Source organism: Mustela nivalis (assembly GCF_964662115.1).
Source record: "Mustela nivalis genome assembly, chromosome: 2".
Lineage (NCBI taxonomy): Eukaryota > Metazoa > Chordata > Mammalia > Carnivora > Mustelidae > Mustela > Mustela nivalis.
Window position 1 is genome coordinate 13,460,638 of NC_139021.1, and position 26,852 is coordinate 13,487,489.

A 26,852-nucleotide genomic window follows, 5' to 3' on the forward strand; every position below is an offset into this window, starting at 1 on the left:
TTATAACAACAGTATCATTAAATACTTAGTTGAATTATGTAAGATGTATTCTTTATTTAAATTTTATTTAGTATCATTAGAAGTGTATTTGTGATGACCTCAAACTGGTTTTATGAACCACTGAGAGCCTAGGTTCATAGTTTGAAAAACACTACAGGAGAATTTTGGGGAGGTGGATATTTCCTGTCTCTTTGCTATCGTACCTACTATGGCCTAGGGTGCAGAGAAGGTGGTTAATAAGCAATATTGGCTGCAGGCCTTGATACCAAAATGCATATGCTTCGGAGGTAGACAATTAGGTATGGGTCCTAGCTTTGTCACTAATGACTGTAGTATCATAGGCAAGTGAGTTCACTCACATGAGCCTCATTCTCTTCATTTGAAATAAAATTAAAGATGACAATAATAATAATAATAATAGTAGTAGTAGTAATAGCAGCTAACATTTGTTGAAGGTTTATAATGGAACAGGCTATCTATGAACTTGGCATAGGTGTTGTGAGAATCAAATGGGGTCAAGGTATAAAGTACTTGACAATTAATTATTGCTGGGCCTGTTTTCTTCTTTATGGGCTCTCTAAGCCAGGACTTCCTACTGGGATTTAGAAGTGTGTTTCTTGCTCCTTGGGGTATTTGGCAAACTTGGAGCTGGAATGAGTCCAGCCCTTTGAAGGGCACTGTGAGAGCACACCGCCAGTCACATTCTCAACAGCCCATCTTCCAGCCTTCCTCCTGGCCCATTTGCAACCCTTTGGTCTGCTTTGTGGCAGCTGGGTCCAGCTGGCCCTCGTTCCACTTTCCAGCCTTTCTGGGAAGGACGGTGGCAGCGTTGTTGAGGTCTGAGGCCCACAAAGCACAGAGCTCATGTCCTCAGGCTACCTGTGGCATTTCTTCCAGGACATTTCATGTTCTCCTCATTGGTGTCACCAACACATGGGACCATAGAGGAGAGAGGGCTGGGCAAAATGTCACAACAAATGCAAGCCACTGGGAGTGGTTGAATTGTGTGAATCAGTCTGTTCTGATCAGATTTTCTATAGAAGAAGTATTCATGTTTGCCTGAAATGAGGTTCTCAGTTTTCCCAAGTGCACTGGTCCACATTGCTCACAATTCAAGAATGTTTCTGTCTTAGCATCTGGGGAAGTCACTTCTTGATTAGGAAAGAACTTTATGGTAATATCAATTCTGATAACAATACTTTCTACATATGTCTATCATTCTCTACATACATGTAATAATTACCATTCATTGAAAATATACTATATTCCATTTGTTTGACATAGACTATTTCAAAATCTTTATAAGAATACTTTGAACAGTCAACTATCATGCCTGGTGTGCAAATTTTAAAAATCAATATTTATGAAGAGTTAATTGATTTCCTTCGAATTGTCCAGCTCATACTGGTGGAGTTTGAATCAGAGATGAAGTCTGTCTGATTTTAAAGCCAAATTCGCTGTGCTTCCCGCATCACCTATTCACAAACCAGGTTCTCATTAATAATCATAGTTCACTTTACTTTTATTGTTTACTATGTGTCTGGCTTTTTATAAGCACTTCACATGTATTACTGGTAACATTTAATAGTCAGAGCAGCTCTATCAGAAAGGCTTCTTGTTATTCCATTTTCCAGATGAGAACTATGAAAATAGCTATACTTGCTAAGATTGTATTCTGCTTAAGTGGTGGGTCTGGTATTTGAATCCAGGCAGTCTGTGTCCCTGGCCACCAACCTATGCTACTTCATATTTATTTCCTTTGGGTCTCGCATGACCTTTGAGAAAGACAGAGCAAACATCAACCCTTTATAAGTGAGGGCATTGAAGGAATTTATTTGCCCAATATTACAGAGCTCTTAAGTACAAGGGGGGCTGGACACTGGGCCACTTAGCTTCTAGTTCAGTGCTTGCTCCACTCGTTCAGGACATTGCTGTCCATGTTATTGAAGAATGCATGGGCTCCTTACCTATCTTGCACTTGGCACCTGGGGGTGGTGAGCCTCTGTGAGCTTCAGAACTGGAGTGGGTCCTAAAGCTTGGGCTCAGATGGAAGATTTGTCTCCTGTTGGTATTCTTTTCTGGTTCCTCACTTCTGGCTCTTACAGCCTGGCTCCAATATGTGCTTAGTCCTTCCTTCTGTCTCCTTGCGGCCCATCATTGTTCCTTGTGGACTTCCGGCATTCAAGGCACCTCTGCAGTGTAGCAATGACCTGGATTCTGATTTTTCTGGCTTGTTCAAGATCTTGTCTCTAATTCTTGCTGGTCACAGTCTAGAGGCATAAACCTTGGGGAAACCTCAACCAGCCCTTTTCAAAAATCTCATCCTCTACTTTATTTATTTTTTTAAGAGATTTTATTTATTTATTTGACAGACAGAGATCACAAGTAGGCAGAGAGGCAGGCAGAGAGGCAGGCAGAGAGAGAGGAGGAAGCAGGCTCCCTGCTGAGCAGAGAGCCCGATGTGGGGCTCGATCCCAAGACCCTGAGATCAAGACCTGGGCCAAAGACAGAGGCTTAACCCTTTGAGCCACCCAGGCACCCCTCATCCTCTACTTTATATACAAGCATGTGAAGCACGTAAGTGAATGCTTGATTATACCCACTCTTTTGAAGTTTTCTGATCCATTTATTAATAATTGGGTTTCCTAACAAAATTGTCCTTGAGAGCAGGTATGCTTTTGTCTACTTATGGCTTCTCTAAAGAGATAGCATAAGGTCAGCTTCATGATAAGTAGTAATAGAGGCAAGAAAAAAGATAGGGTAAATAACCCTTATTACATGTCCCTTATGAACTAGACATTTTCATGTATGCTGTATCATTTAATTCTGACATCTCCTAGAAATAGGAAGTATTATGACTATCCTTAAGTTTAGAGAAGAAAAATCTGAGGCTCAGAGACATAAGCAAATGTAGTCAGAAATGCTTTCATCATGAAATCACTGTTAATAGGAATTCAACACACATGTATCTATGTGTGTGTACATACATGGGTGTGTATCGCACACACACTCTTTCTTATGTTATTACTGGCATAATATTTTTGATCCATGAATCTACATAAAGTTCAGACAGTTTTTTCCTTGATTATATTGTACATACTTGCTCACAAAATAAACTTATTTCCCATATCAGCAAAAGCACAAATCTCAGATAATTTTATTCTTTTCAAATACATATACATAAATGTGACAAACTTGTTTTGCACTATAAGACATTAATGTGAAGAAATTCATAAATTAATTAAATGCCCTGTTGAACTGTTTATGTTAGTATTGGACTTGAAAAACAAGATCTGAATATGTATACAGACACAGGTGCATATATTAAATGGTATGATTCTATCACGTTTATACATAATTAACCAATACTTGCCAAATTTGTTTCAGTACCATCAAATAAATGCATTAATTGAGTGCATTAATGTTGAGAAGTGACAAGATGTGAAATGTGTTTTGTGTTCCAAAGTAGAGGGTTGCTTAAGTAGCCCCTTTTAGCTTAATATATGATTCATTCACTATTTCTTCCTCTAACCTGTGAAAATATAAAAGAGAAAACCCTGTCATATAAAGACTTGGCCCCACACATACTTCCCTTTCCCACATTCTGTATTCCTGTTTACTCCTGCCTACTTTATCCAGAACCTCCCTCTACAAATATTTCTACAGTTGGGCCTCAGATAACCTCATTGCTGACTCAGATTTTCAGATACATAACATTATATGTTGAAAATGAACTTCTTGTTCCAAGAATTCTAAGCCTTATATTAAAAGAATAGGTAAGTTAGTAGCTCTTTATAATCAAAGAATCTTAAAAATGAAATTCTTGTTTTCCGTTTTTGATTATCTAAATTGATAGCAACATCCATTGTATTATGCAGAATCTTGTGAATATTCTATCTACAAAAGCCAATAATATTCAGGGAGTATTTATTATGTGCCAGGCACCATGTTCTAAGTGGTGCAATTAAAATTTACCTACCAAAGGAACAAAGACTACATCTTACACATGCATTATATTAAATTAGATGCAGTAGGATATTAAAAAAGTGTAGGGAAAGCACTCCTTAATCTCAAGAAAAGTTATCTGCGAGACAAGATTTAATACAAGCTAAGAAGTGAGCATGATCATCAACAATCAAAATGAGCCCAAATTCTTTGGTAAGAGAACCTTAAACTGGCTCTCCAGAAGGCTAGAGAGGCAGCACAAAGATGAGGTGAATGTTGCTGGTATGAGAGAGAATGACCAACTGAAACCCAGGGTCACTGGGAAGTGTTAAGAGTTGCTCCAAGATCTTAGAGCAGTATAGAGGAGTGGAAATTGTACAGTATATGGCCACAAACCTGTTTAAATCCTGTCTCTGCTACTCAGTACGTAATCACTGAACATCAGGAAATTATTTCACCCTGTTAAGATTCGAATGTCTCATCTGTAAAATGGAGATAGTATGTATACCCCAATATTACTGGAAAAGGTTAAATGAGATGATAGGTTACAAATTGGCATGTCAGGTTATTTTGATAAACAATGGTTTATGACAATTAGTAGGTGAAGTTCCTGCACCTGCTTCCCAACTTACTTCTGGAAGGAGTATTTTGACAAAAGCTAGTCTCTGCCACTTGTATAAATACTCATCATCAAATAGGCACCAAACAGCCCTATAGCTCACTGGGCTGGGTAGATCTTTTCAGATATGAAGGGCGATGTGGTTTCCTAGTCTCTGTTTTCCCCCACTAGAATGTTAATTCATGAAAGCAGAAGTTTTTGTGAATTTTATTTATTACTGTATCCCTAATACCAAGAATAATGTCAGACATATAATAACTGCCCAATAAATATTGGGTAAAATGAATGAACCAATTAGTGAATGAGTGAACTTACCACCTTCAGGGTACAGAATAAAGTTATCATAATACATTTATGTGCATGTATATATTGATAAGTGTTAAAGTAGATTCCAGATAGAACAGCATGGAAGGCACCTGGCATATTTGTGTGCTTGTCTTCTGCACCCTCCTAATGCAAATCCACTGAGTGTCTCATCCTCTATAATTTCTAGTGCAGAGCTTGAACAAATTAGATGCCAGTTATATTCAATCAGGTTGAATAGGCATTCTTATGCATTTCTTTTCCTCATCCGTAAATTGGAGATAATAATTCCTATCCCATTTACTTTCTTGGGTTGTTGTGACATTCAAAACACAATGAATGTGACAAAAATACACAAGAGAGTTTAACAGAAGATTGTATTTGCAAAACGTGAGCCATGAAATGCCTGCATCAGAATCTTCTAGATTGTTTTGAAGATGTTGAGTCCTGGGACCTGTTTCTAGATTTTCTAAATCAAAATATGCAAATACACCTGGAAATCTGCATTTTAATGAAATCACCAGGTGATTATTTTCCACTCTTTTATTTTTTTAAGATTCTATTTTTATTTTTATGTTCATGTTTGTTTATCCCTACATGCTTTGTAAGCACAATTAGATGTCCAGGATTGCCTTAAGTGATGAGAAGAAAGGTGGTAGTGATGGTGAGTGTGAAAAAGTGAACCACAACAGTGACCAAGAGCTCTCGGGGGGAAGGAAAGGACATGCACTTCTTGTTCATCTGTTATAACCCTGGCATCCAGTATAGTGACTGTCCTATAATCAGTGTTCCATAAATGACTGTTGAATGGCTGGCATTAGTGGTGGCAATGCTGGCTTGTGAACTCTCCCTCTGATGCCCAACACAAAGGAGGTGACACTTGCTCCTTGAGTCGAAAGATACAGGTCAAGCATGTGAAGTTTGGTCTTGTCAAAAGGAGAGGATTTCCTTCTTGCACTTTCTTCCCTTCGCATTTAATGTCCACAACCTGGAAAAGATATATAAACATCGAGGCTGTGTTTGCACACCCTGCTCTGAGTTGGTAATGACCACATTTCCTGCCTTAAGTTGCCAAAGTTGTCTTTGTCCCCTGAATGCAATTCATTTACCCAGAGCTTAAGAGGGGTCCAGGGGCCTCACCCTATATTGTTGGTCTTTGTCTATCTCTTTCCAGTCTTTTCCTATAGCAGTTCAGAAGAGGCAATGAGGAGTTCCTTGAAAATTGTGCATAAAGTTGATTGCTTGAAGAGGTAGTTTATTACCTAAAGTTAGGTTTGATTTCTTTTCATCACCCCATAAAGGAATCAAGTGATTCAAGAAACTTATGGTTTACAAAAAGAAAGGCAGGAGGAGCAGGGAAAGGAAACAGCTATGAATGTGTTGATTATTATGAAGATGTTCCAGCCTCCTGTCAACCCAAACACACACACACACACACACACACACACACACACACACACACACACACACACTTTCTGTCTGTCAGCATCCAGTGTGTAGCAGCTGGAAGCATCCTTGGGCTTGGCCTAAGTAAAGATTCTAACTCATTACCTAAATGAGAAGCCTGTGAAGCCACCTGCTCTTTTGTGCTAAGTCTTCCCCAGCAGACAGCAGTGGCCCAGAGGGCAGAGAGGAGATTGAGAAAAAAGGGGATAAATCCTGGGCTGGAGGGGGAAATGGATCTCTTGACTGCTATGACCACCTGCCGACCCCACTGTTTCCTTGTTGGTTCAGATCAGCTGTTTCCTATGTTTCTATGTAAACAAACTGGGAAGTCAAGTGTTCCAAATGGGAGGAGAAATTGTACTGATCACCCCCCAGCACTGAAATCCGTGCTGATTGTGTGTAACTTGCCAGTCACTCCTATCCTGTGTTGTGGGAAAGCTGGGTAGGTGTGGCTCAGTTCTCATCCTCATGGTTCATGGATGTCCAAAGTTTTCCCTTCACTTTTTGCTAATGCTCCAGGGCTTACTCTTTCATGAACACCCTCCACTTGAGACTTCTCTCTGTTTTGCCCTAAGTCAGAGAAATTCTATGAATTAGCCTTTGTGTGTTTCCATTTAAAAAAAAAATGTACTATATATAACTTTTTTCTGGTGATTTGGAAGTTCTGGGATAGTTTACACTACTGACCTTGCTGCCTTCTGCCATCCCCTGACCTTTCCTGTCCCATCCAAACTTCTTTGTTCCTTTGTTCCTTCCATGATTCGGCCCATTGGCACCAAGTCTTCTGCTTCTGTAAGGTGAAGAAGGAACTTAGCTATCCACACCTCCATCACACAATCCCGTGGATATCCAGAGAAGAAACACTCTAGTGTGAAGACTTCACCCACCTCCTCAGAAGGCTGCCTTGCTTACCATAAATAACCCACTTTTTTTGTTATGATTTCTTTGTTTGTTGTCTAACTCTTATAACAATGCTGAAAATGAGATGGAGAAATAGAATCAGAGGCGTGGAGGTACTTGTCCTAATGCATGCTGTTGAAAAGTAATGGAACTAGGACTGAATTCATGTTTATCTGCTCCTGAAGCCCATGTTGCTCAACCACATCACATTCAGCACAAAGTTGAGGAGGGAGCCAAGGAGATGATGGGAGAGCTTTACCACAGATAAAAATCATGGTTCCTATTGTTGGCAGGACTTAACACCATTGACTAACAGACAGAAAGCAATGCAAGCAGATTTTTAGAAAGAGGACATTTGTAAGCTAGTTCTCTCCCTGTGCACTCATTTCTTAGTTTCTTTCTGCTGCTGTAAGAGATTACCACCAATTTTGTGGCCGAAACAATAGCAAAAAAATTTATTATCTGATAATTCTGGGTTTTGGACTTCCAAAATGGGTTTTACTGTTCCTTCTGCAGGATCTTCAGAAGAATCTGCTTCCTTGCCTTTTCCAGCTTTTAGCAGCTGCCTAAAATCCTTGGCTCCATGAATCTTCCTTTTCAATGTCAGCAGTTCCATCACTCCAACCTCTGAGTCTGTTGCTGTGTCTCCTCCCTGAATCTGACCCTACTATCTCCCTATTAGAAGAGTGTTTATTGTGATTGTGATGGGTGCGTCTGGATAATTCAGAATCATCTCTTCATCTCAATGTCCTTAATGGCATCTGAAAAGTCTTTTTTAACATCCAGGTCCTGGAATTTAAGATGTAGACATTTTGGGGGTAGGGCATTGTTCTGCCTATAGTACCTTTATTCGTGGTATGTTTATTTCTTAGTTCAAACTTCATTTCTTAAGAACCGACTATGTAGCAGGCCGTATGATAGGAACTCGGTATATGGAAATAAAACACTTTCTCAAGGAGCTTACTCAAGAAAGGAGACAGACATAAAAACTAGTCATTAGACAGCCGTGTGCTAAGTACGATGGGAGAGATAAGTGCAGGGGGCTCTGGGACCAGAGGGAGAGACTAACACTCCATTTTTAGTGTTGCAGTTCATCTACAGTTCTCCTGGAAAATGGGATACCTGGAAAGTCTTTTAAGAAAAGTAGATCAAGAGTAGGAGACACTCAAGCCTGGCAGGTAATAAGTATTATGGGTAGTTTTTTCTACATGTAGAGGGACAGAGAGTTCACCTAGAGGAAAAGTACAGTATTGGGGAGATAGCTGCATGCAGATATCTATAGGGGCATCAGAAAATCAGATGAGAAGGCTGCATTGTCAGAACCAGCTCATGGCATGGAAGAGCACCTATTGTAAAATCATACATAATGGATAGGCTGATGCTGTTGAAGTGCTACGACCTGTCATTGGAGCTGGTCTGTACTCTTGGGCTGACTGAGCTTCAAATGGCAAGGTCATTTAGTCAAGTTTTGGAGGAACTAGTGCATGTGGGAGTTAATGTGGAAAAAGTAGGTGAACACTGGAAGAAGACTTTTGTAAAAGCCTTAGGTGTTAGGAAAGAAGTGGAGAATTGCTATAGCTCATAAAATTAAAAAAATAATTACAGTTAGTCAAATCAATGTCTATGTATTTATATATCTATATCTATATTTGTCTGGCCATACTGAGGATAGTTTGATTTTCATAACTTAGTTATCAATTCCATTATATTCTACAAACATTTATTAAGCACTTACCATGCACTGACCACTATATTTAGAACTAAGAACACAAAGGTAAGAAGATATAATCTCTGTCCTCCAGGATCTCATAAAAACAGTATCAACAGTCCTAAAACAAGAATATGAATGATGTTTTACAAAAGCCTTTTAATAAAATCGTGCACAAATGCCTGGCATATGAATGTGTAACAGCATTATGTGTTTGCTCTCAGGGCATTGTCCATATTTCTCTCTAATACTCTCATGTAGCAAGCATTCCTTAGGTGGCAGCCATTTGTCCAGGCTCTGGAGATATGAGCAAGATAGAGGTCTGATTTACATGTTGCTTATTTTCCAATCATAGAGTACACCATATAGGCCAGGAAGATAACAAACAAGATAATCATAGATGTACATTATGAAGGAAGTAAGTGGTGATGCTAGGGGCATTTCTGGGAGACCAAAGTCAGATTAAGTGATTAGGAATCTTTATTTTTACATTTCTGTTAAATAGAAGCCTAAAGGAGATGCTTTGCAGAGTAAGGGTCTTCTGGGGGACTTTACTGAGGGAACTAGAGGCATTTGGGGGATGACAGCAATCTACCTGCAGGAGCTACCCGCTGGTGCCACATGATTCCCTGAGTTGTGCTTCTTTCACAAGAAGCAAGGTGGTGACTGTATACTTTTATTGTCTAGACCTCTAGCCTTACATGAGCCAAGCAGATGAGGTACAACTTTAAATCATTTGCAGTTGTATTATTTTGCTATTGTTATATAACAATTTACCACAAATGTCTTAGCTTAAAATGACATCAATTTATTATATCACAGTTTTGTAGCTAAGAATTCAGGCTAGAGTTCAACCACATTCTCTGGTGGCTGTATCACAAAAATGAAATCCAGGTACCAGCTGTGGCTGTGATCTCCCCTGGAGCAAGGGACTCACTCAGGCTTGTATGGGTATTATCAGAATTGAGTTCCTTGTGATATAAGACCAAGACCCCCATTCTTCTGCTGTCCAGGGATTGTTTCCAGTTTTTCAGTTCCTTGTCATATGGAATCTTCCACAGAACTCCCCACACTTCAGCCCTTTTTAATTTCTGGAAGAACCCAGTCCTTTGTAAGAGCTTTCTGATTATGTCAGGGCCTCCTGGATAACCTTCTTTTTTGGTTAACTCCAGTCAACTGATTAGTTACTTAATCACAAGAGTGGTACCCCATGGTATACATGATTCTGCTTGCACCTAGAGGCAGGAGATTATAAAGAGACTGCACATAATGGAGCAGGAATCTTGGGCAAATCTTAGGATTCCATTTACCACAACCAGTGAATATCCAGACTGACCTGAAATACTAACATGACATTTATCTGGCTGGTGAGATCTAGTTTTTATCTCAATCTTTCTCAACGTGAAGCTATTCATGGCACAAACTGCTGACTTTCATCAGTTGCACTAGCCAATAAAGACTAACATTGAGTGCTTATCATATACCAGAAATCATCTTAAGAGTCTTAAATATATATTAATTCATCTAATCTTTACAAAAACCCTATTAAGTACCATATGTCTCTCCATTTTACAGATGAGAAAACCGAGAAAGTCATTTGAGGAGAGATGAGTAATTTGTTCAAGTTCACATAATTAGTAAATGGCAGAAGCAGTTTAGAATTCAGGCAAATAATTCTGTAGCATATTGTCATGGTATGTTAGATCCTTCAATGTCTCTCTCTGGTCTCAGAAAAATTGCATAGTCTCAAATTTTACTGATACCTACCCAACTGGCATTTCTAGTAACTCATTGGCTCTACTAACAAGTTATTAATAATTTCACTGACCTAAGATAGCTCAAACAAGATGAAGAGGTTTGAGTAGCAAAATTAGTCTTTCTGTGTATGGGGAAAAGATAATTTCCTTGGATTTTCGTGAATGAGTCATATTTTAATATATCAACTCCCAGTCCCTTGAGGGTTTCTCAAATACTTCAGCAAATTTCACTAACAGTAAATGAAGTTTTTATTTATTTTTAAAAATATTTTATTTAGTTATTTGTCAAAGGAAGAGAGAGAGAGAGATACAGTGACCACAAACAGAGTGAGTGGCAGGCAGAAGAAGGCTTCCTATTGAGCAGTATTCCCTCCAACCCAGTACTCTGGGATCATGACCTGGGCTGAAGGCAGAGGTTTAGCCCATGAGCCACACAGGAGTCCCACAAATGAAGTTTAAAAAAATTCTCCTTTACTTAAATATATTAGATGAGTGAGCAAGAAACAAAAAAATTATACAACAAAGTTCATACTGATGACCAAAAATAAATTCTTTTTAACCAGAAAGTATGAGGTATTTCTAGCTAGTACTATTTCCATTCCATCAAACAGAAGGATAAAAGGTTTTTTTTTAATGAGTTGAGTTCCAAACTTAATCATGTACCATTTCTATAAAATGGTTCTTAGACTTCAGAAAGGGGTCATGCAATGATTCATCTTTAGATAAGAGACAGAAGGAAATGATGTTCTTTCAAGTTTTGGTCTAGAATCTGTTTATCTAACCACTAGATTGTTTTTTTTCACTCACTGAAAAGAGAAAGTCAGTGTGGCTTGTGGAATTAGCTCCTCTATGTAGGTAACTTCATTTAAATGAAAGAGGCAATGAGTCACTAATTATAAATTCATGGTCATATTCTTCTCTCTCTGACTTGTGAACTTTGCCAGCTCTTCTGACCTTTATAGACTGTGATATTTTACCAGTCTACTATGGGACAATGGTCTACCAAGGGCCTTTCATATTGTGCTACCAAATTTTGATCTGAATGTTGTATTTCTTTTAGTTCATCAGAAGGATATATCTTGTAATGGTGATGGTCTTCAAGAGAACACTGTGAAGCTGTGTGCCACCTGCTAAAAGGAAAGATGAATGGCATAATATAAAGCCAGATCCCAAAAGGAAAGTGCATTTTTTATCAGAACATAATAGAAATTTATCTGACAAGCTTATAAAAAGCATGATCAGGGTAGCAAACATGATTTCTATGGACTTTGTGAAACATGATTATATTATATGAGTTATTGTGGTATAATCATTAGTGACTTTCTTACTGTTATTTTGTATACTCTATTATTTTGATTTCCCCAAATAAAACTTTTGTAATATTTAAGCAGTAACTACTCATTCTGCCTAATTTTCTGAAGCTTGTTTTAAAAAAGCAAAAAAGCTTGCACCATGTTTTAATTTCTTCGAATGTGCTGTCATTATTTTTAGTATTCTTCTTTGAATTTGGTTTGTCCATCTGTAAAGAGGTTTGGACTGGAGAGTAGAGTCCTTTGACAGAGCTTTATGGAAATTCTGGGAGTGCACAGTGAGTTTTGCTCCAGTTTTCCTAACCATACTTCAACAGAGGAGTAAGGCTTTATCTTTTCTGTATTGTTGAGTTTAGGAGTCTTTTACCTTGTTTTCACTTTCAAGTAACAGAATCCTACTCAAACTTGTTTAAGCACAAAGGATAATTTATTTATTTACATAACTAAGAAGTCCAGGGGCAACTGGCTTCAGGTACACCTTGTTCCACAGGTTAATTATGTTTACTTTAGGGGCTCATTTCTTCGTATTTCTCAGATCTGCTTCCTGGCCAGCACTGGCCTCAGGTTGCAAATGTTAATGGCAGCCCCAATGGACTGGCTCAGGGCCAATCCCCACAGTATAAATGGAGTCAGGGTATTTTCTGAAAGAAAATTTAGGTATATTTTATCAAGAAAGAGGCAAAACAGGAATAACAGGAGCAGCAGACTCCTACCTCACGGTCCAGTTAAGATACTGTCTGAAAATGGGTTTCCATTGTTAAAAACAAGTTTGAAAACTCTAGAAAAAAAAAAAAGCCATTTGTAAGACCTTCCCAGCTGTACAATTTCTCTGATTTTACTTTCCTCTCATTTGGCTCAGTGTCAAACTCTCCAGAATGTTCTAGATCCACAGCTGATCTCATTAAAGCTCAGGATGGATTAATAACTCAAAGGAGAAAGCATTGAGTATTACAAATAATGTCTCATATGTTCTTGGCAGAAACCCTGGTTTCTGTGTATCCCATAATTTGCATTAACCCAGAGGCCAATGTGTAATTATTTAAAGGAGATTTTTCTTTTTAAAAGAGGAGTGATTCCCTGAGGGTTGGTACTTATAACTGATTGCCATTTGGTGAGTGAAGTCAGTTGTTCCCTTTAGTCAAAATTTGTTAGAGGTATCACTGAAGGAAAAGAAAATCTTCAACTAACAAAGGGATTAGGAGTTCTGAGCCTTCTGTGCATCCAAGTCTGGCTCTTGAAATGAGCTCCCTCCCTGCCTGCTCCAGGATTCTGGAGCCATCCCTGTCATTATGACATCAAGCAGGGTTGAAGAACAAATCTTATACTTGAGAGCTGGGAGACCCATGTCCAGGGTCAAGCACTGTGAAGTCAAGCATCTGAGCCACAAATAAGGTAATTAATAAATATACACCAGACATAATGGTACAGTAAAGGGAGCCTAGTCAGGGAGTCAGGGTGTTACCTGTAAGAAGTCTCACAGATTCACTGTCCTAGACCTTTCCCTCATGGTGTTCTCTTTGTATGGAATGCTGTCCTCTCTGTTCATCCTCAGTGCCCATTTCAGAAGTCCTCTCTTCCAATGGGTTGCCTTCCACCTGCTAGAATTACTGTTTCTAGAGATCCCTCTAGTAATTCTGAGGGCAGCACTTACCACTCACGAATGGCTTCCCTCACTGGGACAAATTATTAACCCTCAATTTTCTCATCTATAAAATAGTGATAGTAATCCTTCACTGGAGTGACTGAAGGGATAAATGAGCAAAGCTTTGAAAGTGCTTCATCAGTGTTCATCATTCAGTAAATATTCAATACATCAAGGTCGTAAATAGAAGCCCTACAAAAAGGTTAAATTGAACATAAGGATGGGTGAAATCTTGACTCAGCTTTTGAAACAGCCGCATACATAACTGTTACTGCAGTACTTAGTACTTCAGTAAACCACCAGTTCCACCTACAGTAAACCACCTGGTATTAACATGGCCTTGCAGTTAGATTACAACATTTTCCAGGCCTGCTCAATAACTGCTGAGTCTCTTCATTGATCATGTGGAATCTTTGCTTTGAAAAATGGGATCCCATTGAGAGGAAGCACATCATCTCTTCTTCGGATGTACTGAAGTGGGATTTGGATGGTCATCACCCAGGGATATGCTAGAGACAATCCCTGTGTTGTGGCAATGTTTTTTTTCCTTTCCTTTTTTCTTAATGTAGCTCATTTTTCTATACTTAGATGAGTTACTTAATCCCCTTGTATAGTTACTTAACCCCTTGTATAGGTGGGAAAATAAATTCTAGTCCGCAGTTTATTTTCCCACTAAAAGATGATAACACATAAGGCAATAATGGAAGATTTGTTTTAAAAAATCCTTGGAAGCGAGATTGAATATATATCTCAGATTTGACTCTAGAATATAAATGATTCATATGCCTAAGCAGTGCATATATTCCAAATATATCTGCACTTTCTTCAGAAAATGCCAAACTCTTATAGGGACTACATTGAATCATTTTAGCCCTTTCCGAGTAAGATCACAGTATGATAGTAAAAAATGAACACTAAGAACAGAATTCTGTTCTTTTTTTTTTTTTTTCTTTTTTTCCCCTCTTTTCACAACCAGGATGGAAGCTGGTGATTGAAAGGAAATTTATGCAAAATTTGGAATACTTTCTCAGATATTCAGCTGTGCTGCTTTCCCCTTAATTACAGAACATTCAATAGCATCAGTTCTCTGATGATGCAAGTTCCCACTTGTAGAGGGGGCGGGCTTATTGCTACCTGTTTCAACACATTTGCTCCTTCCCATCTCCGACCATGGTACCTAAGCAGAAACAAAGGCTAATGACTGTGCTTGTTTTCTTGGCAGTTTCATGGATCAGATCTAAAGTTAATGTACTATCCTCTCCTGACCAGTGTCAGAAGCCAGAATCCCAGGCTTGCAATACTTCAGTTCCTTAGGAGTGAAGTCTCTTTGGGCCCTGCTTAATCTAGGAAGGGATAGAACAGGGAGGCAAAGAGGTCAGGGTTTAAATCATTGCTCCGTGTTTCTTAGGTCTTTGACTATGCATGACTATGTCTCAGTTTTCTCATCTGTAGGAAGGACATAATCATACAGACCTCCTGCAGTGTTTGTAATATTCAAATACAGTCATTATTTAAAAGTCTTTGTTGTACGGTAGGCACTCAGTAGCCATCAGTTTCCTTTCCTGTTTGCTTCCTCATTCCAAGTTTAATCTGTTGATAGAAGGGGGAATAATCAGCCACAGTTATGTGACTAGTAGCCTGACTCTAATATAACTGTATAGGTACAGAGCCAAACCAAGACAAAATTGGGCACTATTGACATTTGTCTTCAGGTTGGTCACTCGCATTCCTCTACCTTTTGATTCTCTTCTGATGTCTGCTCTGGTCTTTCTCCAGGGTGCTTGGATTCCTTTATGTGTTTTTCTCCTTCCTTTTGTCAATCATTGTCTAGAAAATATCCAATAAGCTCATGCCAAACTAAGGTACAAAGGACTGGTAAGTTTCAATATATTTTGGGGGATAGAGATTTAATCCAAACTAATGATCTGCCTGTTGTGAATACTGGGTAATAGCCAGGTCAATAGTTGATTTCCACATCTACATTTCATATTTATTCAGCAAATATGCACAAAACTTCCTCTCAGTGCCAAGTTGTGGAGGTTTGAAAAGGACCCTCAATGATCTCCCAGTTTGTCAGATGCAGCAATTTAAATATAAATAATAATAGCAAACATTCACAGAACAATGGCTATGTTACAAGTAGTGTTCTGTTTGCTTTAAGTATATTAATTTATTTATTGGTTGTACCGACCCTATTAGTTAGTCATTATTATCAGCTATGGTTTGAGGTAAGGAAGCTGAGGCTCAGAGAAGTTGAATATTTTACCCAAAGTCATACAGATATCAATGTGGTTCAGCCCCAGAGCTTTTGTTCTTTATTACTTATTGTGTCACTCTACTCAAGACAGTGTGATGACAACTTCTAGGATTCTGTTGTTAGGAAGTAGTCAGTGATGACAACCCTATGGATAGTTTATAAGAGAAAGTAACAAGAACAGGATAAATTATAAATATCTGTCAATAGTAGAATGCTTAATTTTATTATCTTATGTCTATATATGTCTATACAATGAGGTACTTACAACCAACCACTAAAAAGTTAAGGAAACAAATTTAAATTTCAAGAGAAAAAAAAAGGAGGGTACCAAACAGCTTATATAGTATTATTCTAATTTTTTTAAAGTGTGCTCATGTGTATGAATATCTCTGTATGTCAGTGTGTAAGGCACTTAGTATCAACACCAATACAACACAGTCCCAGTACTGTAGGAGTTGCCTGCCGTTCAGGAGGAGAGAGACATTTCAATAATGGATTTTTCAGCAACACAAGGAGGTCATGCATAAGGCCATAGTGCCCAAGGGATCTGGAATTTGCTGCAACAGTGAGAGAGATCAGGAAAACAGTCCCAGAGAACACCAGGCTTGCCTTTTTGCCTCTGAAACCTCATCTTTGCAGGATAGACTGATTTACAATGTTTATATTGCCTCTCTAAGAAGGAATGATAGAAAGTCAAAGCATATCTAAGTTCCAAATCTCCAGCAGTCTCCCAGCAAATTCATCTCTGGCTTCTACTTCCAGGTTCTTAGCCCAGAGGTCCCGTCCCTCTCAATCCTCTCCCAGTATTCCAAGTAGTATGTCCTTGTAATACAGGACATACTCTGGTGTCTGGGATGGTCAGAGTTGAAACTCAAACTCCAAACTTTCTTTATCAGGAAATGTCTCTAGACTTGCAGCTGGATGTTTGGCCCTAGGATGAATGACTCCCACTCCCCAGGACACCTGGCAACTGGCCCTTCCCAAAGAGTAAACAAAAATTATCATTTCTATTGACTGCATGCTGACCATGAGCCACCCATGGTCCCTGTATGGTCTCTGTACTTTATAAATAACAATTAGATAAATTTATCACCCTTGTTTTCAAGGAGAGGGTCTAGCTCTGAGCAGGTGAGGCCTCTGTTGAGTTCTTAGACAGTTGCAACTGTAGTGCCTAATATTGTTCTTAGTACATAGACCCCATTAGCAGTTGTGTTTTTGACTCTCACAGCGACTAAGTGATAAGTTTGAGACCAAAATCTATGTCTACATGACCCCAAAGACTTTTCTCATTCTGCCATCCTAAGCATTCCTCAGTCTGGGCTCTTGTCTGCCATGGTGTTCTTTTCCTGGATAGTCTTCCTCCCCGGCTGCTATTAATTTTTGAGTGGAGATAAGTGCATTCATTGGGACCATCCCTTTAACTATCAGTAATTTGTGATGGCTTCCAGATCAAAGGGCTAGGGAGGCATGCCCAGGTGGAGGGTGGGAGCTCTCTGAATGTTTGCAGGAACACTATTTCACATTATGTACCTGGGAGGGTAATCTTTCATCCTTTCGCTGCCTTCCTCAGAAGTCTATCAAACAACTCGGACCTTTTCCTTCTCCTTTTTATCACTTTCTGGAACAGAACTGGAACTTGTGTAACTGCAGGTTCTTTTCTGTGGGAAAAATAATCTCATTTCAATATGTGTGGGTGGGTAGATTATAAGTAATAGACTCAGAGCTCAGTTGTAGGACCAGGGAGGGTCTGGGTTAAATAGTTGTATGATTAACAAGCTACCGCGTTTTTATGGTTGAGGAAGAAAAGGTTGCTGCAAGGATTATCGGTTTAGATTGGAAATGATTCACCCAAAAGTATTCAATAGTTTTGGTGGCAGGAGTGGGGAGAGGAAAAGAATTGTTCTCCCCCCCACCTTCTGGAAAAGAACAGTATGAAATATACTCGAAGGAGTTTAACTTTTATATTTTTTAAAAGATTTTATTTATTTATTTGACAGACAGAGATCACAAGTAGGCAGAGAGGCAGGCAGAGAGAGAGAGAGAGAGGAGGAAGCAGGCTCCCTGCTGAGCAGAGAGCTTGACGCGGGGCTTGATCCCAGGACCCTGGGATCATGACCTGAGCAGAAGGCAGAGGCTTTAACCCACTGAGCCACCCAGGTGCCCCCCCCCTTTTTATTTTTTTATTTTTTTTAATTTTTTCTCCTTCTTGTGGTTGTGGAAGGTCTCTGAAATTATGGGGAGAAAGAGCCATGTAAAAAATATTGCTTTACATTCTATTTGTGCTTGGTATCAGCAGCATATAAGATGAAGTGAGATTTGCCGATCAGCTGTCAAGATAAGGGACTCTGAGTAGTCAAATCACCTTTCTGGATGTCTGCTAAGGGTAGGTTAGTGTAGATAATATTTTAGGTGTCCTCCAGTTTCATTCATTCATCGAATTCATTAGGACTGAACAAGCTGGCACTGGGCTGCAGGATCCATCAAGATGTCTCTTATTTTCAGTCTGAGTTCAGAACCAACTGAGAGGAAGATACTGAAGTTAGATAGGGAGATTCACATATCACCACTATTATAGACAAATACTACTGAGGGCAGAAAGCTATAAGGAACAGAGTAAAAGCTTTTCTACCACCAACAGCAGAAGGCAACTAATTTGTACACCCATTCTCAAGCACTGCTGAACTGTCACAGGGTTTCCCATTTCTGTGGGTGTTGGCAGGTATCCTTCTACAAAATTTGCAGGGTGGAGGAGCAGAGCGAAATACATTCTTTCTGTAGTCAGATACACCTCCAGAGAGTTAAAGAAAGGAAGGGACTCTTACAGTGAGCTTAGTTCCTTCTCCCATACGAACTTAGTAGCAAAGTCCCTTCCTCTCCCAGTGAAGGGTAAGACAGAGAGTGGACAGAGGCCTTCGGGCCTAGGGTAAATTCCTCCTCATGGAAACCAGAAAAGTTGGGGATAATTGTGGTCAAGCCAGTAGACATTCTCCACACATCTATTGTCACCTACATTTCCCAGCCCCCATTATGGTTAGATTGGGGCCATATGACTTTTTCTAGTCAATGGATTTGAGTGGAAGTAATGTATCGCTTAGGAGTTTAATCAGTTAAAATGTTCCTCTGTCCCTCTCATTCTCTTCCTTGGTGACCTGGGGGGACCTGCATTCCAAATGGCATGGTTATAAGATGAAGAAAGTTCATCCATACTGAAATGGGTTTTTCATGAATTAGAAATAACCTTTGGTTTTCTAAGTCACTGAGATTTGGAGATTCATCTGTTACCACAGCAGAAATTGTCCGATCCTGACTAAAATAATGCTCTTCCCTGAACCTATGAGACCAAATATAATGTGAAAACAAAACAGACACACTGTTTATACTCATGGAACACTTAATCTAGTGAAGAAACTAGACAATTAACAGGTGAAAAAAGAAAGCACACCCCATGGTGAAGGCTGTGGAGGAATAATTGTGAAGAGCAGTTGGCAGGATGCAAACTTAAATTTGGTGGTCAGAGTTGGCAGGTGACATTTTAGCAAATCCAAAATGTGAGAGTACTTTTTACATAGTAATCTCATGCCATTGAAATTCTAGTATCTTCCTCTCATGGCATACACTCCTCTCAGGGCATAGCTGCACTAACCAGTATATTATCAAGAGGAGCTCCTCTTGTTGATGATATACTGGTTAGTGCAGATACGCAAAGTATTTTTTTTAGCCCGTTGCCGTTGGCTAAGATAATGTTATCTTCCTTTCCCTGTGTGGTTTCTATTATAACAATAAGGCTTTGATTCTTATTTGACAGGCATGTACTTGTCATTAAGTCTATAATTAAGTATATATATTTTTTTCAAATAACTTCAAAAGCTTTTGCCAACAATATTCTGTTGCCTTCTCCCTTTGCCCCACCCTGTGTGAGGTGTCCTTCCTAGCTGAAAATCACCGATCCAGAGTGGGACTTTGAAATCTCAGGATTCTAACCCCATTGACCTAACAACCATGTACGTCAGTAAGAGCAACATGTACATTGGGCTTAATGGAAAGACCTCAGTTTTTCAACTGATGGTCCAAACATAATGTGGAGTTGACCACAGCAGATGATTGTTTCTTTGGGTTGTCCAGGATCCTTTTTCTCTTATTTTGGTAACCATTTCCTGATTTTCTATTGTGGCATTATCCCTCCTCACTGCCTATACCTGCTCTGGGTGAACCTGTGATTCAGACTTTGAATATCAAAACATGGTATTATCCTAGTTCCAGTGATTTCCAAATATGGCTGTGTGATGTGATTTAGTCCATTGATAATCAGGCCTGAGCCTTTTGTAGGAATTTTGAAGGAAGAGAAGCTTTACGTTCTCTGTGGGATATAAACCTAGGAGAACATAGGCTGTAGCCCCTAGCTTCCACCTGTCTTAGAATGGAACTAACACTAAAGAAAATGGGCCACTTCAAGCTATAGATGAGCCCATCTATCATGTCCTCTTGGTTCTCAAACCAAGTTGAGTGAGGTTTTCCATTGCCTTGCAATGAAAACAAATACAAGTCATATAGAGTATGCAATTTACATGGGGAAAAGAAAGGTAGGTCAAGTGTCAATTATACTGTTGATCTAAAGTCTCTTTACTGTTTTCCCCAAAATTATAGGTATTTCGGAGTGGTAATGATAATTGCCTAAGGAAGTTCATGTTCTAATAACTTTACCTTCCTTAGTGGGGAACATATTTATTGAGAATAAAGAAAAACAGCTCCTATCTAATTACAAGGTATTATTCACAGTATAAAATGGAAAAAAAAAACCACAAACTATGAACATTGCAAAAAAAAAAGAAAAGAAAAGAAAAGAAAAGAAAGGCATATGAAGTACACTTAAAAGCCTGGCAATTAAAAAAAATAAGGAAAAAGAACAACAACAAAAATTGTGCTGAAAGTTCTTTGCCCAGTGGGAGCTTAAATGAATATTAGCTGCTTGACTCCTTAGAGCAGACTTAAACTAATCATCTCATAGTTATTAAACTCCCTCTCAGTCTCTGGCTCTCCCTGGGTAATGCATTATTTTGGGGGGTGTGGTTGTAATTGTAGATGGCCCAAAAGAGAAGAAGCAATTAAAAATTGATAACAGGTCAATTATTAATAAGTTGATAACTGTCTTAGGGGGTCTTCAGGTTCTGGTCAAGAGTCATTTCTTCCCTTCTTCAGTTCTGGAATGGAGGGAAGGAGGGAGGGAGGTTAGGAGGAAGGAAGAATGGAAGAGAAGAAGACAAATGAAAGGAAGGAAGGCAGAGAGGTAGAGAGGGAAGAAGGAAGGAAAGAAGAAAGGAGGAAAGCAAACAAGCTATGATTTATCAAGTAAGTCATTAAACACCTAATTGTTATATGCTGCTTCAACTTTATAAAAGAGGAAAATAAGGGCTTAGAGAGGGTGATAATGATAATTAATCTATTCTCAGTGTTTTATATGTCACATGTGCTTTTCTAAGCGCCTATATGAATTAGCCTGTTTAATTGTCACAACAACCCCATGAGAAAGACAGCATTATTCTCAGTCCGTAGAAGAAGAAACAGAAACACAAGGAGGTGAAGCAACTTTTCAAGTTCATGTAAGTCTCAGAGCCAGGACTCAAATCCAGGTGGTCTTGCTCCCGAACCTCTGTCCTTAATGATTAGGCTGTTTTGCCCCTGTAGGCCAAGGGATCTGCGCAGGCTGATTTGCTCAAAGATTTCAAGTGAATTAGTTGTACTGGCCATGTTTCTTAACTGCAGACAACATGATTAAATCTAGCTTTTTTTTTTAAAAGGAAGACATCCATTAAAAGATGTCACTGGTTCCCACAACTGGTTAAGAGCTTGAAGTAACAGACTGTGGGCTAAACCTCCAGGGAAGAGTCTCAGAGCCACACCAAGAAACCAACTCACCCAGAGAGAGGCTTCCCTGTCATGACCATTGCATTGTGAACCAGAATATGCCTCCCCAACTGAGGATTCCTGAACCAGGCTGCTTCTGTATCAATCTGTGCCAGCAGAATGGACTCTCTGAATCCTGTCTCCTTCTCCATGAATCTATCTCACTCTCCTCAAAATGCCCATTAGATTAAAGGAGACCATGCTGCTATTGGTCCAACAAACAAGAAACATGAATTACACGTTGAAAAGGAGACACACTGTAAGAGAACCACCAAAACATGGAGAGGATGTTCACCTGGGCTAAACAACACAATCATAAAACTGAGATGAGAGTCCATGTCCAGCCAACTTCAGAGTCTGTGCTCTTAACCACATTATTCCATGCTGCTCACTAATGTCCTTGTCCCAGAGGACCCAGGGATCACCAGTATTAGGGGCCTCTGGATCTATGACACCTCCCATGTTCTGTCCAAAATCCCTAAAGAAATAGCTGCTGCCAGATTCACCTTCATTATTCAGGAGAACATGTCTGTCTTGAGTACCAGGCACCATTTCATCTTGAATAACTGAAGTGGATATCTGAGATAAAAACCTGAGAGTGCAATTTACACTCTCCATGGAGTCCAGAGCTCATGTATGACACAGTGACCTGCTTTCTGCTCAAGCCTCCTGTTTGCTCTCAGACTGAGTGCCCCATGAGGGAAGAGAACTTGTGTCTTCTTCATACTGTTTGCATGCACTGCTCTTGGGACTGGGCAAGGCACATGATAAGTCCTCAATAATACCAGCTGCATAAGAGGAGGAATGGAGGGATGTACAGGTGGTAGAATTTTCTCTTGATTCTGAGGTTTCCTCCCAAGAAGGGACACAACTAGTCAAGTTGGGGAGATAGTTTGTGGAGAGGCAGAACACAAAGGGCAGGCTGGAGATAAAACAGAAGACCATGTTCTACTCCAGAGAAAGCCATCATCCTCCCGCTGACACAATGACTTCACATCCTATCATAAGCTCCCCACCCCCATCTCTTCATACTATACAGTAGATGGCAATCCTCCCTGCCACAACCAGCTCACACTCCATATGAAGCAAAACTTGTCCCTGCTTATGGACACTTCATACACTACAACAAACCATGATTTTACACTCCCCTAACCACTTCATCTTTCATGGGAAGCCCTAATCCTTCCTGTCCACAACCCAACCACTTTTCCATGTTGAGTACCAAATCTCTGCTGCAACCACTTCACACTTTATAGTAAATCAACAGCAATCCTCCTACAACACTTGATATTCCAAGAAAAGACAGCCCTCCTTCTAACCACCACTTCACACATCTCAGTGAACCCCAACCCTCCCTCCCCACAAGCCCTTGAAGTTCCAGAGTGAACTCAATGTGCCTGCCACAAAACTACCTGAAGCTCCATGGTATGCATCCACCCTCCTACTCTGGCAACTGCTTCACTCTGTGTTAAGCACCATTCCTCCCTCCCCATGTGTATTTCACACTAAACAGTAAGCCTCGGCTTTTCTCACAACACTTTTGCACCTGTTACCATGTCATACTCCATGGAAAGGGTCGTTCCTTCCCCCCCACACCACACTTCCCCCCATTCCACTCCCACGTTAAGCCCAATCCCCCCCTCCACAAACCTCTCTATATTAGATATTAAGTAGCCACCATTCCTCCCTATAGCTATGTCACCTTCTACGTAAGCCCCAACCTCCCCTCCTCAAACACCTCACAGTCCAGGTTAAACCCCATCCTGTCTCAAATACTTGACACTTTCTAGTGAACTCCAAGGTTTACCCACCACAGCCTTTTCACACTCTACAGTAACAACCCTCAAGTCCTTCAGATTCCAAATCCTCACCTCCATAGCCCCTTGACACCCATAGGAACCCCCAATCTTTCCTCTGTACACTGTGCACTCTACAGTGAATCCCAACCATCCTCACCACAGCTTCCTTACACCACCAGGAGACTGCAACCCACCCACCCTCAGAGCCCCTCCATTCTTCACAGTAAGCCCCAGCCCCTCATTCAGTCACTCTTCACTCACACCACACCTGAATGACCAACAAAGGTAACACGGAGCTGGGAAGGGGAGGCCATGTGCATTTCTCAATACTTAAAAATACCTATAAGATATTCACATTGATTTTTAGTAATACTTAATAAATGGACTAAAATATTAAACAACCTGTGCTTCAAGTTGGAATTACTGTCTGATTTCTGTCTATCAGAAGTTTTGATTAGTAATTTGTAGTTCTCCAAACCATAAAAAAGAAAAGGGAAATTAGTTAAGTACTAATTGAAAACTATCATCATTTATTTTTGGATCAAATTCCTTCAGAAAATGGGATCCCTGGGGCAAAAGCAACAAGAGAGATAATTTCTTGTGATGAAAAGTCTTTTTTTAAAAATTCTTTTTATTCTTTAAATTTTTTATTTATTTTTAAATTTATTTTCAGTATTCCAGAATTAATTATTTATGTACCACACTCAGTGCTCCATGAAATATATGACTTCCATAATACCCACCACCAGGCTCACCCAACTTCCCACCCACCACCCCTTGTGTTTCAGAGTCCATAGTCTCTCATGGTTCATCTCCCCCTACAATTTCCCCCAACTCACATCTCTCCAACTCCCTCCTCCATGTTATTCCTTATGTTCCACAAGTAAGTGAAACCATATGATAATTGACTGTCTCTGCTTGACTTATTTCACTCAGCATAATCTCCTCCCATCCCGTCCATGTTGATACAGAAGTTCAGTGTTCATCCTTTCTGATGGAGGCATAATACCCCATAGTATATATGGACCTCATCTTCCTTATCCATTCATCTGTCGAAGGGCATCTTTGTTCTTTCCACAGTTTGGTAACCATGGCCGTTGCTACTATGAACATTGGGGTAAAGATGGCCCTTCTTTTCACTACATCTGTATCTTTGGTGTATAAACCAAGTAGTGCAATTGGAGGTTCATAGGGAAGCTCTATTTTTAATTTCTTAAGGAATCTCCACACTGTTTTCCAAAGTTGCCGTACCAACTTGCATTCCCACCCACGTGTAAGAGGGTTCCTATTTCTCCACATCCTCTCCAACATACATTATTTACTGTCCTGTTAATTTTGGCCATTCTAACTGGTGTAAGGTGGTATCTCAATGTGGTTTTGATTGGAATCTCCCTGATGGCTAGTGATGATGAGCATTTTTTCATGTGTCTGATAGCCATATGTATGCCTTCATTGGAGAAGTGTCTGTTCATGTCTTCTGCCCACTTTTGGACATGATTATCTGTTTTGTGTGTGTTGAGTTTGAGGAGTTCTTTATAGATCCTGGATATCAGTCCTTTGTTTGAAATGTCATTTGTGAATATCTTCTCCCATTCCATGGGTTGCCTCTTTGTTTTGTTGACTGTTTCTTTTGCTGTGCAGAAGCTTTTGATCTTAATTAAGTCCCCAAAATTCATTTCACTTTTGTTTCCTTTGCTTTTGGAGACCAATCTTGAAATAAGTTGCTGTGGCCTATGTCAAAGAGGTTACTGTCTTTGTTCTCCTCTATGATTCTGATGGATTCCTGCCTCATATTGAAATCTTATGCATGCCATTCCTGTGGCCCGGCTGTGTCTAGAGGTCTCCAGAGCTCACGGCTGGGCAGGTCCAGTGCTCTGCTAGCCTATATGTGCTGGGAGGGCAGGCACCTTGCACTTTTGCTGGTTTTATTCCCATGCACCTGTTTGTCAGTGAATTATCATCTTCCTACTTAGTCTATTTTTCCAGATAATTTTTAAAGACAATCATATCAAAAAATGGGCAGAAGATATGGACAGACACTTCTCCAATAAAGACATACAATAGCTATCAGACACATGAAAAAATGTTCATCATCACTAGCCATCAGGGAGACTCAAATTAAAACTACATTGAGATATCATCTTACACCAGTTAGAATGGCCAAAATTAGCAAGACAGGAAACAACATGTGTTGGAGAGGATGTGGAGAAAGGGGAACCCTCTTACACTGTTGGTGGGAATGCAAGTTGGTGCAGCCTCTTTGGAGAACAGTGTGGAGATTCCTCAAGAAATTAAAAATAGAACTTCCCTATGACCCTGCAATTGCACTCCCGGGGATTTACCCCAAAGATACAGATGTAGTGAAAAGAAGGGCCATCTGTATCCCAATGTTTATAGCAGCAATGGCCACGGTCGCCAAACTGTGGAAAGAACCAAGATGCCCTTCAATGGATGAATGGATAAGGAAGATGTGGTCTATATACACTATGGAGTATTATGCCTCCATCAGAAAGGATGAATACCCAACTTTTGTAGCAACATGGATGGGACTGGAAGAGATTTATGCTGAGTGAAATAAGTCAAGCAGAGAGAGTCAATTATCATATGGTTTCACTTATTTGTGGAGCATAACAAAAAGCATGGAGGACATGGGGAGTTAGAGAGAAGGGGGTTGGGATAAATTGAAAGGGGAGGTGAATCATGAGAGACTATGGACTCTGAAAAACAATCTGAGGGGTTTGAAGTGGCAGGGGGGTGGGTGGTCAGGGTACCAGGTGGTGGGTATTATAGAGGGCACGGATTGCATGGAGCAATGGGTGTGGTGAAAAAATAATGATACTGATATGCTGAAAAAAAATAAATGAAAAAAAATTTTAAAATAAATAAAACATAAAAAAAATTTTAAAAAGTTTTATTTATTTTATTTAAATATTTATTTATTTATTTGAGAGAGAGAGAGAGAAAGAGAGAGAGAGAATAAGTAGGAATGGGGAGAGGGGAAGGAGACTATACACTGAGCATGGAACTCAAGTAATCCACCAACAGAAAGGCTTGATCCAGGACCCTGAGATCATGACCTGAGCTAAAACCATGAGTCAGGCATTTAACCAACTAAGCCACCAGGTGCCCTCCCCACCAGATTTCTTTCTCAAATAAACAATTTTTGAAGTTTCTATTTCTCTCTCTCTCTTTTTTCTTCTTTCCCCTGCTGTGTAACTAACACTGGCCACTGTGTTAGAAGTAGTCTTTTGCTGACTGTGTCATG

At 39.7% G+C, this 26,852-nt stretch overlaps 1 long non-coding RNA gene across 5 annotated transcripts in view; it reads right to left on the reverse strand.

Annotated features, from left to right (window-relative positions):
- Window positions 1-4,224: 4,224 nt before the first annotated feature.
- LOC309859196 overlaps window positions 4,225-26,852 on the reverse strand; it is a 606,625-nt gene continuing 583,997 nt past the window's right edge. For all 5 annotated transcript variants that reach the window (XR_014308603.1, XR_014308604.1, XR_014308605.1 and 2 more), the window contains 2 exons: window positions 7,001-7,103; window positions 4,225-5,855 (listed from right to left, as the gene is read on the reverse strand). This is a non-coding gene — a long non-coding RNA (uncharacterized lncRNA). The remainder of the gene's footprint in view (window positions 5,856-7,000; window positions 7,104-26,852) is intronic.